General features: G+C 40.1%; 1 protein-coding gene across 3 annotated transcripts in view; it reads left to right on the top strand.

Moving 5' to 3' along the window:
- Nucleotides 1-302: 302 nt before the first annotated feature.
- The window catches only part of LOC134213415 (nipped-B protein), a 49,220-nt gene continuing 30,517 nt past the window's right edge, over nt 303-19,005 (top strand). Inside the window, exon 1 of one of the 3 annotated variants that reach the window (XM_062692454.1) lies at nt 303-914. The gene's annotated coding sequence lies outside the window, so the exon portion shown is untranslated. Of the gene's footprint in view, nt 915-1,033; nt 1,269-19,005 lie in introns of those variants that run through there. The other 2 variants (XM_062692457.1, XM_062692456.1) reach the window with 2 other exon arrangements.

Raw genomic sequence — 19,005 nt, 5'->3', positions numbered from 1 at the left:
TTTTTTCAATCCCAACTTTTTGCCGTTGTGTGTACCTTTTGTTTTTCTTACTGTGCATTATAGGCTTTTTCGACAGCTTGCATCAAAAGCTTTTGGTGAGCTTTTTGCTGCCCTGAAAGTTTGGCCGACCACTCCTGCTTTCACTCGATGATGGCGGCCGAACGATCCCTCGTACAGTTAATCCGAAACACACGAACACTAACGAGAATTCCCGTTTCTCTTTCTATCCATACACGGCCCGACACCAAGGTGTTCGTGTCATGCTAGCAGGCGCTTGTACGGTTCGCCATTTTTGTTAAACTCGCACACACAGCATTCGTCTATCGTCTTCGTCGTCGTCGCGATTTTGAAACTCTCTCGCTAGCGGACGGAGTGAAATTCGGAAAATTTGTGAATTTCCCGCTGGGAAAGTGATTGAACCGTGCGAAACAGGAAGCGTCAAACGTGTGGCTACCGCGAGAAAGTGAATTCGCGTTCGTTTGCCATGTTTCCGCCGTGAAATCCGGTCGAAAACGGTGACGAAAGAGTTGGGTGATTTTCCTCCGTCGTCGGATTGGATCGCAGCAACCTCTTTTTTCGTTCGTTTCTTTTCTTTTCTGCTCTTCGTCGCGTCGCGCTCTGTACCCTACTTTTCAGCTAGTCGGTCGTGGAATGAGCCTACAAACGACTGGCCTGCTGGGATCTGCAGAAACACGACGAAAAACAGCAGCAAAGGAGGCTGTGCGAATGAAGAAAACCATCGGAAATCGAGAGAAAAATGTTTGAAAATTTACTATTGGTGTTTATGTGTCAAATCGGTTTCCCTTCCAGCGATATTCTGGACGCAGTGAAAAGCCTAAACTTCCGACGAAGATCTAGCGTCACAGAAGTCAACTAAAAATTTTGTTCGAAACGAGTGTAAAAAAAACTGAAAGGTTGGTATAATATTTTTTCCGTAATTTGAGTACGCGATTAGTAATTTGACCACCGAAAATTGAGAATAATTAATAGGAATCGATCAAGTGCTTGTGCAAGTGCTGCTTTTTTCGAACAAAGAGAAGAGCTTTAAATTCCTACCTGATGTCAAAAGTGGTGGAAGTGTCAAAATTAAATCGCTGCAGCGCAGCACCAACAATGGAAAACCAGTAGAGAACCAGCAGCAGCAGTGCCAGTGGTACCATTTCAAAACATTGACCCAGCGGCAGCAGCAGAGAAAAGCATTAATGATTTTCACACAACGGGAATGTCGGCTGCAGTGGTGCCAGGTTTTGGAAGCATTGTGCACCAAGGTAGGGGGAGGATGTTGATTATCAGGAAAGAACCCGTTCACTTGTTGAATTTGTTTTTTTTTTAAGTTGCTACTTATGCGGAATGTAGTTTTGATTAATGTTGAAATTGACTATCATGTCGTAATAATTCATTCACCAGCTAAATTCTCCCTACAACAAAAATCTTGGATGATGGAAATAGGAAAATCCAAACAGCCTACATTTGAACCGATAACTAAATCAACAATTTGACCTAACAATACACAGTTTGAGGCCATCCTTCCATCTCGTTTGGACAACACTCATCTCAATCCATTTTCTTCCACTTTGCTCGCTGCGTTCATCATACGCCGCCACACTCCGTTCTCTCGTAAACCGCCAAAGATGGTCTGGAGCACGCGTCTTTCGAATACCCCTTGCCTTATTGTATCTGCCGTGTTTGCAAGTTCTCCCCAAGCATGATCCAAGTCTCATGCCTATAGATATGTCCATTTCCAGGTCTTATGAGCATTCTGTACATGCTACAATTTGTGTGGCTGTGAAGTGAACCTTTCTTATCAGTTAGTAACGATCCATGATATATATACCATTTAATCTATCATCTCGAAGGTATCTCATCAATCGTAACACTGCTATCCAGGCAAGCCCTATCGCACTCTTCTTCTTCTTCGTTGGCATTACATCCCCCACTGGGACATTGCCGCCTCGCAGCTTAGTGTTCATTAAGCATTTCCACAGTTATTAACCGCGAGGTTTCTAAGCCAAGTTACCATTTCTGCATACGTATATCATGAGGCTAGCACGATGATACTTTTATGCCCAGGGAAGTCGAGACAATTTCCAAGCCGAAAATTATCTAGACCGGCACCGGGAATCGAACCCAGCCACCCTCAGCATGGTCTTGCTTTGTAGCTGCGCATCTTACCGCACGGCTAAGGAGGGCCCCCCTATCGCACTCAGTTTCGTCCACTAGCATCTACTTTGTTTTGGGAGCGATCTTTTGTTGCCTCACGTTTTAGCCGTATTTGCAGATCTGTCACCTTTACAAATGTTCGATCGACAATGTTCATATCATCCGTGAAACAAGCATATTAACTGGATGGGATGTATTGAAAATCGTGTCCTGTCTTGCTGGAAGCCGTGCTTTCCGTATGACACATTATAGCGCAATATTGAATGACAGGAATAAAAGTCCATCGCACTGTTGTAGACCTGGAGAGATACGAACGAGCTGGAGTTTTCGCTTCGTCTTCGACCAGAGGTCGTACAGACTGAACACTTAAAACCTAGCATGAGACAACTCGAAAGGCTGCACAGAGTTTTGCAACCTTCCCCCCACACGAAGAGTGCCTTTCTTATCTAGAAACGGAAACAAAGATTTTATCCGGCTTTTAGACGATAATTCAAGCATAATTTTTCATAACGACGTATGTAACAATTATGAGGATTCGAGAAATCCTTTGCAGAAAGTTGGCAAAACTTTTTCTAAAACTGTTTTTAAACTAAATCTTTTTTCAATACTTTTTTCCGCTGGCATGCATCATTACATGACACGTAATAAGCGTGCTTCACAGCAAAGCTCAGTTCATTCAAATTCACTGTGAAAAACGATAAAATTATACATACACCGGTATGCTACACGTACGTCGGTGTACATTGGTCGGTTTTCCATAGTGCACGATTGACGCAACTGCAGTTTTGTTTTGTTTTGCTTTTTTGTTACATAGGTCGCTCTTAGTTCCCATATGTTAAAGCGACGTATGTAACAGTGAGACTTCAAAATAGAAATTTTTACATACGTCGATTCGCAAAAAGATTGAATTAAAAAATTTTAAGATCTGAAATCAGTAAAATCGATGCGTATTATATAAAGCCGCGTGTGATTGTCACGTTGTATTAAAAACCCCGTTTTGTTTACTTTTTTTACATACGTCGTTATGAAAAATTATGCTTGAATTGTCTCTATGTCTTTCTGAAAAGCATCATGCTGTGCAAATCGAACAATTTGCAAGTTTGCTTCCTGTATTTCCGCTGGATTCAATTCGCCACCAACGCGTTGACCATCTCGTCTGTTCGCCATCAAGTTGTTTTTGAATCGATTGATCCAAGCCAAAGTGCGTTGCATAAATTGCAGAGATGCAAATCCTCCCAAGAGATATTTCTCAACTTCGTACGAAGTTTTCAATACTGAGTGTGTAGATACCAAGCATTGCATCGTATACACATTTTCCACCATGGCCGGTCCAGGAACTACAGACGAAGATGGATAGTCTTTCCAGGTTTCTTCAAGCTGATATAACCAGGGAGGGCCGTTCCACCATAAAATGTACTCTACCAACTCTTCAGAGTACAAGCCTCTTGATGAACAGTCAGCCGGGTTTTCTGTCGATGAAATATGACTCCACTTGTTTCGAGGTAGAAACTCCAAGATCGATGAAGTACGATTGGCCACATACGTCTTCCATTTTTGTGGGTGAGAGGACAACCACCCAAGAACAATTTTCGAGTCTGTCCATGCAAGTAACTTCCAGATGCGCGAATGACTGTAGAAGCTGCTTCATTAAATCAGTAAGGAGCAACGCTGCGTTGAGCTCCAACCGTGGAAGTGAAACTTGTTGGAGCGGAGCCACTTTTGTTTTGCTTGCTACTATTGACACGGATACATTACCTTGTTGATCAGTTGCTCAAGCGTACACTACCGCAGCGTAGGCTGCTTCGGATGCATCTGCAAATCCAAACAGTTGCAGTTTATCCTCACAATTGGGAATCCATTGGGAAACACGGATCTTCTCAACTGCTTGCAGCTCAGTCTTTATCTTGTTCCACTCGTTATTAACCAGTGCTGGCAATGGAGGGGCCCTCCTTAGCCGTGCGGTAAGACGCGCGGCTACAAAGCAAGACCATGCTGAGGGTGGCTGGGTTCGATTCCCGGTGCCGGTCTAGACAATTTTCGGCTTGGAAATTGTCTCGACTTCCTTGGGCATAAAAGTATCATCGTGTTAGCCTCATGGTATACGAATGCAAAAATGGTAACTTGGCTTAGAAACCTCGCAGTTAATAACTGTGGAAGTGCATAAGTGAACACTAAGCTGCGAGGCGGCTCTGTCCCAGTGTGGGGATGTAATGCCAATAAGAAGAAGAAGAAGAAGAAGAAGGCAATGGATCATCCCACTGCAAGTCCTGTAACCACAGCGACTGGTAAAGAATCTTGATGCGGACGATGATGGGAGCAATCCACCCCAAAAGATCAAAGAGTCTAGCTGTATCTGATAACATTTGACGTTTTGTATACTGGTTTTTGAAATCCATTTTCAACTGAAACCCAAACGTATCAGTATCAGGATACCAATGAGCTAGACTTTACTAAGGTGGCGCAGATCAGCACCGCGTGCCACTAGTTGTCTCTTTCTATCTCCCGTTGTTCTTCTTCTTCTTCTTCTTGGCATTACATCCCCACACTGAGACAGAGCCGCCTCGCAGCTTAGTGTTCATTAAGCACTTCCACAGTTATTAACTGCGGGGTTTCTAAGCCAGGTTACCATTTTTGCATTCGTATATCATGAGGCTAACACGATGATACTTTTATGCCCAGGGAAGTCGAGACAATTTCCCATCCGAAAAATGCCTAGACCGGTACCGGGACGTCACTATTTGCGTTGCATAAGAACAACGGGAGAGAGAAAGAGACGACTAGTGACACGCTGCGCTGATCTGCGCCACCTTAGTAAAGTCTAGCTCCTTGTCATGATACCAGTGTACGCATAATGCCTTAACTGAGTCTGTTTTCGTTGACAAATATAGTGGAACGCCCGTGCTTTGTTCATTGCTACTCTCAAACAAACGAGGCTCGTTCGATGCTGATGTTATCTGGATTATATCATTCCGCAATATGACTGCATCTTCCAACGTATTGGCACCAGAAAGGAGGTCGTCCACATAAAAATTATTCAAAATACAATCTGCTGCTTCGGGATACTTTGAATGGATCTTTCTTGCTGCCTGACGAAGGGATTCAATTGCCAAGTACGGAGCACATGAGCTACCATATGTAACTGTGAGTAGTCTGTAATGCACTGGAGTTTGTTCGGACTCGGCTGCCCATACAATGCGTTGATAATCGGTATCTTCTTTGCGTATTTTTACTTGCCGATACATTTTTTTTGCATCAGCTGTGAATGCAACGGCGTAGGTTCTGAAGCGAGTGAATACAATCGGAACATCTTCAGTAGTTTTCGGTCCAATGAATAATCGATCATTCAACGATACACCTGATGTTGTTTTACTTGAGCCATCAAAAACAACTCGTAGTTTTGAGGTTAGGCTTTCACTTCGTAGAACTGCGTGGTGTGGAAAGTAATACCTGCGATTTGCTGGTATATCGATCTCTTCGTCGGGAATCCGTTCCAAATAGCCCAACTCCAAGTACTCGGTCATGAAATCAAAATACATTCGCTTTAAAACGGAATCGCTGGCAAACTTCCGTTGCATTTCTCTCAACCGATGAAGCGCCGCTGGGAGTGACTCACCTAATTGATGTATGGCTTCGTTGAATGGGAGGTTTACAATAAATCGATCTAAATCATCGCGCTGGAAAGTAGCTTGAAATAAATCGATAGCTTGTTGTTCTTTCACAGTTATTAGCTTCGTTTTTTTCATCTCTTCGACCTCCCAGATCTGCCGGAGAACTTTGTCAATATTCAATTCGACACACATGCTGACAATAGCTGAATCCCATTGTATATCGTTTGTAACACCGATGTAACCAGCAACAATCCAAGAATTCAAAGCCACTGGACATCCCGCGTTGTCTTTCACTTTTCCATCTTCAATAACAAATAAAAAACATCCACACCAAGAATCAAATCGATCTTGGAAGGCTTGTCAAACTTTGGATCAGCCGGCATCAAGGACGGAAATCTTCGTTTTACTATCAGTTGCATCGATGCTCAGTAGGCAGCTTCGTCATTGATTCGTGTTTGTTTTGATCAGACGCTCGGCAATGCAGGCACGAACATCTCGCAGCATGCTGTCAAACTTCCATACCAAATCTACCGCCCGATCCTCAATAGCCGATTGATAATTGAGCGTAAAAAATCAATATCTACCGGGGCTGAAATGAATATTTTGAATTGCGGTTGATTTGCACCGATTAATGATGACTATTTTACTTTATATACTAAACAGATACATATATTTTAGGAATCTGACTTCAAAATGTTGAATCCATGCACCGCAGTATGAAATGATATTCATATTTTGAGATTTCAAATTGAATATCAATGTGCCAAGCTGAAGATTCATTTTGACACCGCACAAAACAACGCTGACACCGAGAGTCGTCGCTTGCTGCTGTTCGTGCACATGCCGTCCTATTCATTCGCACATTCAAATTCGGGAAGGACTAGCAACTTAATTGTGTGTTGTATGTCGGCTGTTTGAGTGTAGTTGAAATGACTTTTTCTGTCCCTGGCCAGCATTAACGATTCCAGACACTGTAGTCGGGTTGAATCAATCCTTCGGCTAGGTAAGTTGGTTGTCAGCTTGCTCAGCACATATGCTTTCGTTCGAATTAAAGCTTCGTCGTTGAACCGAGAAAACAGGTCCAAGTCAACCATCCCTCTAGTGGTCTCCGATGCCCCACTAGCAATGCCCGATACGACAAGTTTTGCATTCTCTCTTCTCAACCCTAGCACTTAGACACAATGTTCCGAAATTAGCGACGATTGAGATCCACTGTCGATCATGGCTCTCACTGCGTGTAGCTGGCCATCTTTTCCCTTTAGACGAACGATAGCAGTCGGTAGTGTTCCAACGACAAGAGACGCAACTGTTTTAACATTTGCTGAATAGGATGCTACTTGCTTGGTACCTTCATCACTTTTTACGTTCATGATGAATGGTAGCTCTTCGACGGTTGAGATGTTGCTAGAAGACTGGATTACTGGTCAGGCATAGCATAGTGTGGTGCCTTTGCTGGCAATTCGGCGTACGACATGAAAACTTTAAAGCACAGCATTGCGTGTTGTACCAATTCCCACATGTCCTTCACTGAAGCTTCTTTGATAGTGACACACTGATAAATGGCATGATCAACTGAAGAGAAGAAAGGACACAATTGTTGGGCAATACCAAAACTACTCATCTCCTTTTTAAACGCAGGACTTTTCCTTTCTTCCTTGTAGATCTCCTTCTTGACGTGTTCCATTTGTTTTCCTCCGAACGCAGCACAGGTTTTAAATGCATCACATTTTCGTTTGAGGAATTTGAGCAGTTCCTGGACTGGACGGTTGGGTTGTCTATATCAACGATATGTGTAGCCCATTGTGATCGCAGACTGTCATCAAGTTTCTTGACAATTAGATGAATGAGCCATGGGTCTCTGGTCCCATTGGACCCAAGGCTTTGAGCTGGCGGATCACCTCGTCGGAGGTTGATACAAGCTTCCGTAAGTTGACAAGAGTGGCTGCTTTGATCACTGGCTGGTTACAAAACTCCTGCACAAGTGATGACACAGCGAATTTCGGTTTGTCATACTGTTCGACCAAAGTGTTCCAAACTTCTTTGTAATTGACATCGGTGATTGCATAACTACTCACTAAGCTTTTTGCTTCTCCCTCCAAGTGTGACATAAGAAGCTGTAGTTTGAGCGCATTCATAAGGTTTTTCTTATCCACACTACTGATAAAGATGTCCTTGAACGAAGCCAATTGCTTTCTATCTCCTTTAAATGTTGGAAGACTAAACGACGGTAGTTGTGTATCAATGGGATCTGCACGTATTCCGCGAAACTGGACAGCTAACTCCTCCATGCTAGTTGAAGCTGCAGCTTGCCTGGATAGCAAAGCTCTTTGCGTTTCCAAAAGCACACGAACGGCTTCCTTTAGTCCATTGTCGGGTTCAATGTATGTCCCGTCGCTACTACCGCACAACGACTGTACCGGTTGCTTTTCTTTCTGCCAACGAGTAAACAGTCCTTTGGTTGTGTAGAACAATTTTTCGTAATCATCACGCACATTTAGTACCGACGGCAATTCTTCCTCAGTTGTCGCGTCTTCTATTTCGCACTGAAGTTTATCGAATTTATCTTGCATTTCCGACGACGACGAAAACCGACCAAGCAATTTGGATAATCCCTCGGAAATTGACTAAAATAAAAGACTATCGAAATAAACGTTAAGGTTAAAAGACTATTATTCTTCCATTTACTTCCACTATTAACTTTTTTATGTATCAACAAGCAGATACGCATTTCGTTTCCTACTTGGAAACTTCTTCAGTGTTTGTTATCGACTGTTGATACATAAAAAAGTTAATAGTGGAAGTAAATGGAAGAATAATAGTCTTTTAACCTTGTAGCATTTCCCCTAAGACGCTCTAAAATAATTAATCGAAATAAACGTGTTTGTCGTAACTTGTATTTCACATGAATGAATGACATTAGCTTTCATAACCGGAAACGAGCGATCCTTTTCTTCTCTTCGTCTTGATTGTTTTCCTGTAGGAGTAATTTTCTTGCGCTGTCAGATCAGGGGTCGTTTGAACATTCAGTAACAGTAGTACTTACTTAATGAGATGCCCCGACTCAGCGACACCTTCGTAAGTACCACGGAGTTGGGTATTGGGGAAGGTATTCGTTGGGTCGGAATTCACCTGCAGCTGACAATGTGACCGTTATAGATCTTACTCCTTAACACACCACTCAGCGTCACTAAACTCATTAGGTATAAAGTCTGGCGAAGTAACTGGCAGTTCACCAAATAAACCGTCATTCACGGGATCCAATCAAACATGACGCTTCGAATGCGCATGAATTAATGGAGAGTGTTGAGATATTATAATGCTGACATTTTTTTCCTATAAATATATTAAAAAAAACAAAAGGCTGAGCAAGTCGGTCCGGGATTTGCTAGTTGGGGAACATTTTTGTAAAGGAATTGCCGTTTTAGTTTCGTTGGCTTCAGTGATAAGTCACCCCCTCCCTCTCTAGCTACACTATTGTACAGAGCACGGAAAGTATTTACCAATCGGATAAAAATTCGCGAGATTGCGTGATAATCATACATTTAATTTCGCACGGCACCGAATACGCCTGCCTCGCCGCCGCAATGGTCGGTGGTACGTTGCTCTCATGTTAAACACCCCTGGGGGACACGCTCGACACCCTCGACTTTGGATGCTTATTACTTGGCCAATTTCAAAGGGATTTACATCCGGTCTTCACCAGTCGCTTCCTTATATAAACAAGGTTCTACATTTTGTACACAACAGGAATCAGTCGACTACAGCGCCACCTAGAAGCAAAAAACTGAAACGGTTGCGTTTCCCCATACATTTGGATCACTTTTCCCATACAAACTTTGAGCCATTTGCGCACGCCAACCACTGGACCGAATGAGCTGAAATTTTCAGGGGAGCTTTTGGGACCCCCAAACTGTCATTTAAGGGTGCAAGGTTTGAAATTCCAGACCTTCCACTTTTTTTTTTGTCTTTATTTAAGAGACTTGCAGCCCGAGGCTGGCTCGTCTCCGTGACTTTTCACTTTTTCCATATAAGCTTGGGCCACTCTAATACCCCAGTATGGTTATCACATTTAATAAAATTTATGGTCAGTGTAAACAACTGGATAAAAGCTAACGTATTTAAACAAATTTTTCAAAATTTTCAGATAAATGCCTGGATATCTTGTTCCTAGTTTCTTTAAAAGCAAATCGCTAATCATTTTGAGCGGTAACTTTTTTTTAGCGTGTGCTTGATATGTTTTCAAATACATTCTCATGTTCTATTACGAAGTGTGTTGCGATAGTTATTTTTACTACGCGAATCCATTTTCTAAAATATTCAGCAAATATTGAATATATTCGCTCTTTCTGGTGATAATTAAGTGGTGATCAAGTGCATTGAGTGTTTTACTTTAGAAATCTGTCGTGTCATACACAACAAGCAGTGAAAAAACAGTCGATCCAAAACAGTAAGCAAAAGTTTGCTATTCGTGTCCCGTTTTCATTGGCATTGCAATAATGGAAAGGGTTTCGTAGGTGCGCATTTGTTTCCGTTAATATTGCAAATTTCATTTATTGATAGACTTACCGACAAATGTTCAGAAACGTCAAAATATTTTCTCGTTCATATGATATAGTCGAAATATTGATAACATCCTATATACAAAATTTGACTATAGATTGTTATTATGTGTATCACCATAAAAAATACAATTACGGAATCTTTACATAAAGGTATTTGATAAAGCTCAGCAAATAGCATAATATGTCTGGTTATTTTTGCATAATAAATCAATTCAATTGCACTTACAATTAAATTTCCCATACAACAGGTTGTTTCTACATGGTATCCTAGAAAAATTGAAGCCTCTATTCATACGGAAGATAAACAAAAACATTCAAAGAAATATCTAGTATTTACGTCTGGAAAGGAATTCTTAAATTCATTTCATTCAAAAAACTTCCCGCATTTTATCAACCAGCATTATACCAGGTAATACCAATAATCTTTTGAAATAATTTCCAGCAGCACGCAGCTATCGTGAAGAAGTTCAGTTATGGGCTCCGTCAGTGGCTAGATGACTTGTACAAACGACGTCCCTTGTTATTTTGAGATGAAGCTAGAGTGGCTTTCACGAAAACTTTCAAAATGACTATTTCAGCTTCAAGTATATGCAGAATTCTCCACAGCGAAGGTTTTACTTGGAAGAGCCTTGAACGAAGAGCTATTCAAATACGGCATGAGGACATTTAAAGATTTTGCTTCGAATTGAATAATCTGATTTGGGATTTGTTCAACCTGGTGTTTTTAGATGAGATATCGTTTGATAACCGGGGTATGCTTCGTTCTCGAGGATATGCAGCAAAAGGTAAAATACTTTTTTGTATGGGAGAATTCGTTCGAAAGGCCTTTGCATTTGCATGATAAGACAACACGGTATGCTGGAATGTTCCTACACAGAAGGCACTTTCACCAGACTAACTTTTTTCCAACATTGCAAACAGTTTGCATTGCGAAGTAAGCTCGTCAAAACATACCCAGGTTATCACTATATGGGTTATGGACGGCGCGCGTATCCATTGGGACATGAAAATTGTGTCGTATTTCCGATCGATAGGAATATTCATAATTTTCTTGCCGGCATATGCAACTTTTTATAATCCAATCGAAATTGTTTTTGGTCTCGCGAAACGAAGAATGGAGCACTTTTACCAAGAAAACAGTAACAAGGATACTAAAATGTTTATTGCAGAAATAATGAACTCATTTTGTAAATTCAACATGACCAATTTATTCAGAAAATGTGGTTATATACTCGGGGGAAAGTTCGATCTTCTTGTACGTTCACAGAAGTTTCCATGGCACTGATAAGAGATTCATACAGTTTATCGCGGATTTCTAATGCCTCTATACGCTGCTTTAACATCTCCATAGTGGTGCCAACGCTTTGAAATCCGGCTTCCAGGACATTATACACTTGACGTATACCAGCAATTTCCTCATGAAAACTATTATTGATGATGTGCGCTACGTGCCATTCCCGATGCATTGCTTCCATACGCGTTCCTTCTTTGGCACGAAACAAATGAGCCAAGTGTTGCGGCGGATAATTCTTCATGGTCTCCCTCAAATGGGCGGCATTCAAAACAGTATTGGCCCAAAATGACCATGCCATTCCGTGTCCATCCATATTGCTGCAGTGAAAAGCTCTCAATTCGTCTGCAAGTTCAAATACTGCATGAGTCATAGCAGCACCAGGTCGATCCTTTTCTGCTGGATCAATCAAGACGTCCTTGACAGAGTTCCACACTGATCGACTGCTAATTGGAAGTGAATAAATATGAAGAAACAGGGAAATATCCTTGCCCCTCCAGCTCTGTAGTATGTTGCTCTTTTCTTCGTTCAATTTATTTATCCAAAGTGTAATTTCGACGACCGGATTGGAAAAGTGCGAATTTGTGAAACTCATCCTCGACAGGTTTTTCGCTTGAACTCCACGACGGGCAAGAGGTTCCATCAGCACTTGTCACGAACACCACCTCACGAGCCTTTTGCTTCCTGCCGAAATTTTTCAACGGGCGACGTATGTTCCTGACGACTGTTCTTTTAATTGTCGTTTGTACACAAGAAATGTACAGAAAAACAAATCGTGGTGTTTATCAGTTGCCCTGTTAGCTTCCACTCGAAGTGTTTGCTGCTGCCAATCGTGCTCTCCTGAATCCTCCAACTCTTCCAACTCCTCCAAATCGTAGTCGATTAGGCATTCTTCTACTGCTTCTTCAGTTGATTGGTGAAAATCTTTAAATGGAGAGTTGCTTGCTATGTTCTTTTCTAAAATATTTATTAGTTCTATTTTAAGAAAATTAAACATTCAGAGCTTTCGAAAATATTACATACCAATTCAGAGAAATGCGAAACAAGAAGCTAACCGAACTGGAGAACTTCAGATGCACAGGGTGTCCATCCAGTCGGGAAAAGCGAAAAAAAGACCGGGAATTGGACCCGACCGGGAAAAATACGGGAAATCATAAAATCAATTGGGAAATTGAACTATCGATCAAATCATAAACATTTATTACCAAAGTTATGGATTTTTTTTCTTGTAATGTCTTAAAAAAACTAACATTGGAAAATAAAATGTCTGGCAATAGTGTGAGCCACTCAAAAAATTTCACCTACAATAAATACAAATTGTATAAAACAAAGTTTCCCACAGTGGTGGCCGCGACCACCCAGCCTGTGTAAATCATGGTTTCTGAAGTTGTTACTGACTTATCACGATTCACTACTATGTTAATTATATTTGAAATCTATTCTTTTTAATCGATTTCCGCATTGCATTTCTTTTTTTTTTTCACAAATTAAGCTTAAAACAATAGTGATAGCTAAAAATTAAGTATGAATAGTCCTCCTGGCCTGTAACTTGTAATGTTGAGTACTTGGGATTTTATTTTTTCCTTTATTTACGTGAATTGATATTTGAATCAGTTCTTCACTTATTAAACATTTTTGAATGTCTAACCCCTAATCTCGAATCAGTCGAAAAAAAAATACAAAATCTGTAAAACGAATTGTAAAAACCTTAATGTACCGCCATCGGAGGTGACAATGGGTCTGGGGGGTGAGAATGGGTCATCGCTCTCGCCAGCAGTCTGGAGGTCAGATAGCAAAATCGTTCAAAAAGGTCTCTTATATTTTAGTCTTCTTACCCTCAGATATATTCAATCTATTCTACAAGCATTATTCTCGTACATTATAAAAAAATAACTGTTGAGCCCATAGTCTGATCTAACCCATTTTCAAAAGAAAATGATGGAACAGGCAAATTGATTCAACATTTTCCGGCATTTTTCGCGAGTAATATAAGTATTTTATCCATAACTTCTAGGCCCATAGTTCGACCTCGTACATTATCAATAGGAAACAGTGTAGTGTACAAAGGCAATCAAATGTGTGAATTCATGCAGTTAATTTTCTATCGAAATCCACTCATATGATGATTTTAGTTTCAGTTGCATTAACCGATAAAAATCGGTAATATGAAAATTGAATATATTTGAATAAATTATTTTGGTTTAAATTTAATACCAAAAAAGACCGAATTCTATAGAATGTTTGCGCACACATAACATTGTGGATAACATATTCGATCAACGGTCCCATCTTTTATGCTTATTCACGACTTAACACTGCAGTTACACGTCGTTTATCACGGAGTGATAATACTCATGGCCATATTAGACAAATCCTGACCCAAAGCATACCTTCCTCAATTTGCAACTCTGCCTGCCTCTCGTCAAGTACATAGCATATCAACAGTTCCTACCTCTTCTTTGTTGGTGGAATCAAGGATTCCTTTCTTATGATGGCATGCTAGAGAGTGGCTTCAAAAGAAAAACATAATTACTCCGTAATAATGATGATGCTACTTGAGACTTTACGGTGCAGCTGGTTGTAACTGTAATTATCATATTAGAAAGTAATTGTTATCTGTAACTACCATAATAGAAAGGGTAACAAGGCACAAAAACATGCTGAGATTACCTGTCGATTCCCAATACATTGTTTTCGGGTTCTTAATCATATTTTGTGTAGCATTTCGTGATAACATTTTATGCTGGAATGCAAACATAGTTCTGTGTATAGTGAATGGCATCACTGATCGCATAATATCTGCGCCTATTACATAGGTTGAGAAGCTCTCACAAAGTAACGGAATATGAATGTTTCATTCATACCGAGCCCAAATAGACAGCAGCACATCGACGGTGAACGGTGAACGAACGCACGAACGACGAAACAAAATCAAAAGGAAAGGAAACACTTGCCAGAGTGAATTTTTACGAGCACCGGAGCAACATTGATGACGCGTATTGTTTTCCTTCGTTTTTTCGTGGGATTGTTTAACTGTTCCTCTAGTATTGGAAGCTACGAATGGCTACTTACTTGTGTTAATCACGCCCAGAACAGAACGCGTCAAGTCTGGAAATTTGTTTAGAAATCAGTGGTGAAAACAGAAACCGAAAGTATGTAGCAAGTACTCTGCTGCTTGGGATGCAATTGTGTTACACTTCTAAATGTGATTGAATTTTTGGATAAATAAAGCGTAAAAATTGAAAATGTGATTGGGGCAGTGAAATAATGAAAAAAGTGATCATATCTATCCGAAAAAAGATGTTATTTTTTAACGAGCTTTCCCGTTGATTAATTACAATTATTTGACGACGTTGCTGATTCAGTGATGGTGAGATGTTAATATACAGGGATGACCCTCTATACCGATGGAAGCTGGATACAATTAGTTTGGAAGACGAATTAGAAGCAGTGTATAGTGAGTGACATGTTTTCTAGTGCTCCAGTCAGGTTGAATCTTGAACGAATTGTGTCTTGGTAGTTGACTTTTGCTGCAGCTGATAGTATTGATGTAGCCGTTGCTGTCATGTTGAATGAAAAAGGCCTATTTACCTTTTTCATGAACGAATTATTCACTATGAAACCCTGACAGTCATCGATGCACCCACGCAGTCCAACACCAATTATATGTACGTGCTCTTCGTTGAGTGGCCAATGAAGTAAATTTTGTTTACCGGAGACCTATATGATGTTTTCCAATGGCACGAAGTGATTCCTACATTCGTCAACAGATGTTAGTGAGGTACACTACTACTACGGCAAGTATGATTTACAACGAATACAGTTGACCATTAATTTATATTTCGTTCATGTGGTAGTGGATACGCATACATTGGCTTGGGTATGGTTGATGCTTGAACGGTTCCAATAATATTAATTCTGAATCGTTCACTCGCTTCATTGGGAATAAGCAGGGGCGGAATAAGCAGAGTGATTTCAAATGAAAGTTGGGTTTTGAATATAGTATTACAAGCTTTTCTTGTACCACTCTTCCTAATCTTCTACTTCTTCTTCTTCTATGGCTCTACATTGGAATTGGAAATTGGCCGGCTTTTCAACTTAGTATTCTATTAGAATTTCCTCAGTTATTAATTGAAAGCTTTTCATTGCCCGCCATTGCATGAGTAGGGGAGAAGGTTCGGTTGTGGGCACCCCTACGTTTCTTTTGACAGATAACAGATGCTGTCATTCTGACAACCGTTATTTGTTTGTTATTGTAACCAGGTCGGTGGCACGACGCCATGTTTTTGTAGCCAACATCTGTGTAAAATTCATGATAGTATTTGTTTTGTTTACAACCATCACATTTGATTCTCATTAGGATACAGAACTGTCAGTGGGATACGGTCGCGCAATGTTGGCTGCAAAACAAACCTATTGTTTGAGATAGGGATGCCACCTGGCTGATTGTAACATGATGTTTTGTGCTCAATATCAAACCGGATGGGGATCTCTACTTTGAACTAGGAACAAATCATTTTTTTGCCTTTCTCGTACAACAAAGTTGTACCAGAAGGCTATAATTTCACTTAAAAAGTGTGTATGTGTGTAGCCCATAAATATTTTTTTTGTTAAACGCGTTTCATATAGAAGGGCTTGACAGATTCGAGTGCAACTGGTTTCATTCGACGGAGAAAATTTCCTAGTTGGACACTATTGTTTTTGTTTTTTAATAAATCAAGTAGTTTGGATTATATTTTTATTTTTTAATCAACAAAAACACAAATGCACATTGAATCATTAATCATTTTAGCCGTGGCGCAACCCACGGTAACCCACGGTAAGTAATTTTTAAGCAACGTACTAGAATTGTACCAAATCTTTTTACCGCCGAAATGTAGGCAATAAGCACTGTATTTACAACATTAATTCGAATTCAACATATTGAATCGAGAAAGGCATCATCACCACCGGTGGATAAAATTGGGTTTTTTTACAAAAAAAAACACGGAAGTTTTTTTTTTGCCTTTTTCAAAGTGTAATAAATTGAAGTGATTTAATTCAAAAAGTGAGTTCCAATGCATATTTATACAGTAAATTTAATCTATTTTGAGGCTCAATGACAATTGCCATTAAAATTTTAGCGCGATATTTGATTTCTTAATTTTCTTGAAAGGCTGCGAAATTCGGTTGTGGGCACCCTTATTTTATTGACAAATCATTCAATACTTTTTTAGTTGTCCCCTAACTTATTTCAAATTACGTTTTTATGCAGTTTTTATAATTACTTAGACATAATTGATTGAAATAATGAGTTCATATTCATAATGAGTTCAGAATTCATATTTTTTGTTCTTTGGGTATGTTCAGTTAACAAATCCACACTTTTTGGAACAAATTGTTGACTGATTTGCTTGCAACAAGTTGCATTCGAATGGAAATCCTGTCCCATTGTTTCATATTGAAAATTGGTCAGATTGAACTATGGGATCAAAATTTTGTACCCGTGAAAACATTTGATGAGAACAGGAATTCCGCGAAAATAGCTTCCCGAGTAGCAACGAATGAACACAAATCTTTATAATTACCTCTGTTTTTAGACGATTGTTTCTCGTCATGTCCACGAAAACTCAATCCATGAGATTCCAAATAGCAAACAAGTTCTATAAGTGTTCTTAATCCTTTTCTGTTGTTACTTACGAGATGATTGTGACTTGTTTTAGCTATTTCGCGGGCGTGATCAAGTCTCTCATCTATCCGTACTTTACCGAATGTTGTATGGACAACTGAATTATCGATATGGTCTTTTGATGACGAATGGACCTTCAACGCAGCGGACAAATGATTCAAATCCGTGGAACCCGTTCTTGACCATACGCCGCGGTCATGCTCGCTATGAAATAGTATACATGGCCAGCAGAATAGTTTGTTTAGTTTGTTAGATCCACAAAGCCACTTTGCGCTATTATACGAAGACATATTGAAACTTCTCGTAACTGTTTTTCCGGCTTTGGTATAATACGATTTCAAATTTTTCATCGATGGATGAACAATATCCATTTTCACGAGGCGAAGTTTTTCCTCTAAAGGTAACGTAGAAAATGGCCGCAGCAACACATTTTCAACGGAACATTCGCAGCGTGTAGCGGGTTCCATCTGTCAATAAAATATTCTATATTTATTCATCACAATTTACAATTTATTATAGGCAACTCACGTTATGAAGAATGAAAAGAGATAACAAAATGCGCACTATCCAAATCCACACAGCAACTTCTTCTTTAAAAAAAAAACAATGTTTACGCGCGATGTGCTTCAGTAAAGGTGTGGGCCAAATTCCTCTATGTCTGTAGTAGTCGAAAAAAAAGTAATGGGTAATGTTTTAAACATAATCGCGAGTAGACGTAGGACTTGTATAAACGTAACGTATTTACATTAAACTTTTAAATTTATGGGGTTTGGTATTGTTATTGGGGCCCTCCTTAGCCGTGCGGTAAGACGCGTGGCTACAAAGCAAGACCATGCTGAGGGTGGCTGGGTTCGATTCCCGGTGCCGGTCTAGGCAATTTTCGGATTGAAAATTGTCTCGACTTCCCTGGGCATAAAAGTATTATCGTGCTAGCCTCATGATATACGAATGCAAAAATGGTAACCTGGCTTAGAAACCTCGCAGTTAATAACTGTGGAAGTGCTTAATGAACACTAAGCTGCGAGGCGGCTCTTTCCCAGTGTGGGGATGTAATGCCAATAAGAAGAAGAAGAAGAAGGTATTGGTATTGATATTGGAAACGACAACATTCATACTGTGTAGAATTATTAACGATTTGTTGTTTTCAAAACTTTTGGAAATCTGGGATAATTTTATTATTCTTCATTCACCATCGCTGTCCTCGCAGCCTCAGCCATCATCGGCCTCTAGCCGTGAACTCCGAGCGATGCGATGGGCGATCGCATTGATCGCAACCGACACCACTGCATCCGACCATCATCAAGCAGAGTGACAACAAAATACAGGGGATGGACAAAATAATTAGGATAGGCAAATTTTGGGTAAAATTAGATGTGTTGTAACTATCTTAGTTATCATCCGATTTTGACAATTCAGGCATGCCCGAACTAGAAAATTAATCCAGTTTGACGGTATGTCTATGGAACCGACTATGGCCACCGGATTCCGGAGATATTCCGGGTTTTTCGGAGGTAGGTTCAAAATCGTAAATTTGAGGTGGATATTAGGAGAAGTTGTGGTTAAAAATTGAATAATATTAGTAACCACAAATGAAGTAGGGCTCTTGCTGATTGGAACCATATATTGAGATTTGGAATCGGACCAGAATCAAGTGAGATATGGCCATCTCTTTATAATCGGTTCCAATCGATACTTATCAAAGGAATCAGGCCACAA

The sequence above is a fragment of the Armigeres subalbatus genome, chromosome 2 (assembly GCF_024139115.2).
Source record: "Armigeres subalbatus isolate Guangzhou_Male chromosome 2, GZ_Asu_2, whole genome shotgun sequence".
Taxonomy (NCBI): domain Eukaryota; kingdom Metazoa; phylum Arthropoda; class Insecta; order Diptera; family Culicidae; genus Armigeres; species Armigeres subalbatus.
Note: the sequence above shows the minus strand (reverse complement) of the source record. Positions and strands in the feature narration are given on the sequence as shown.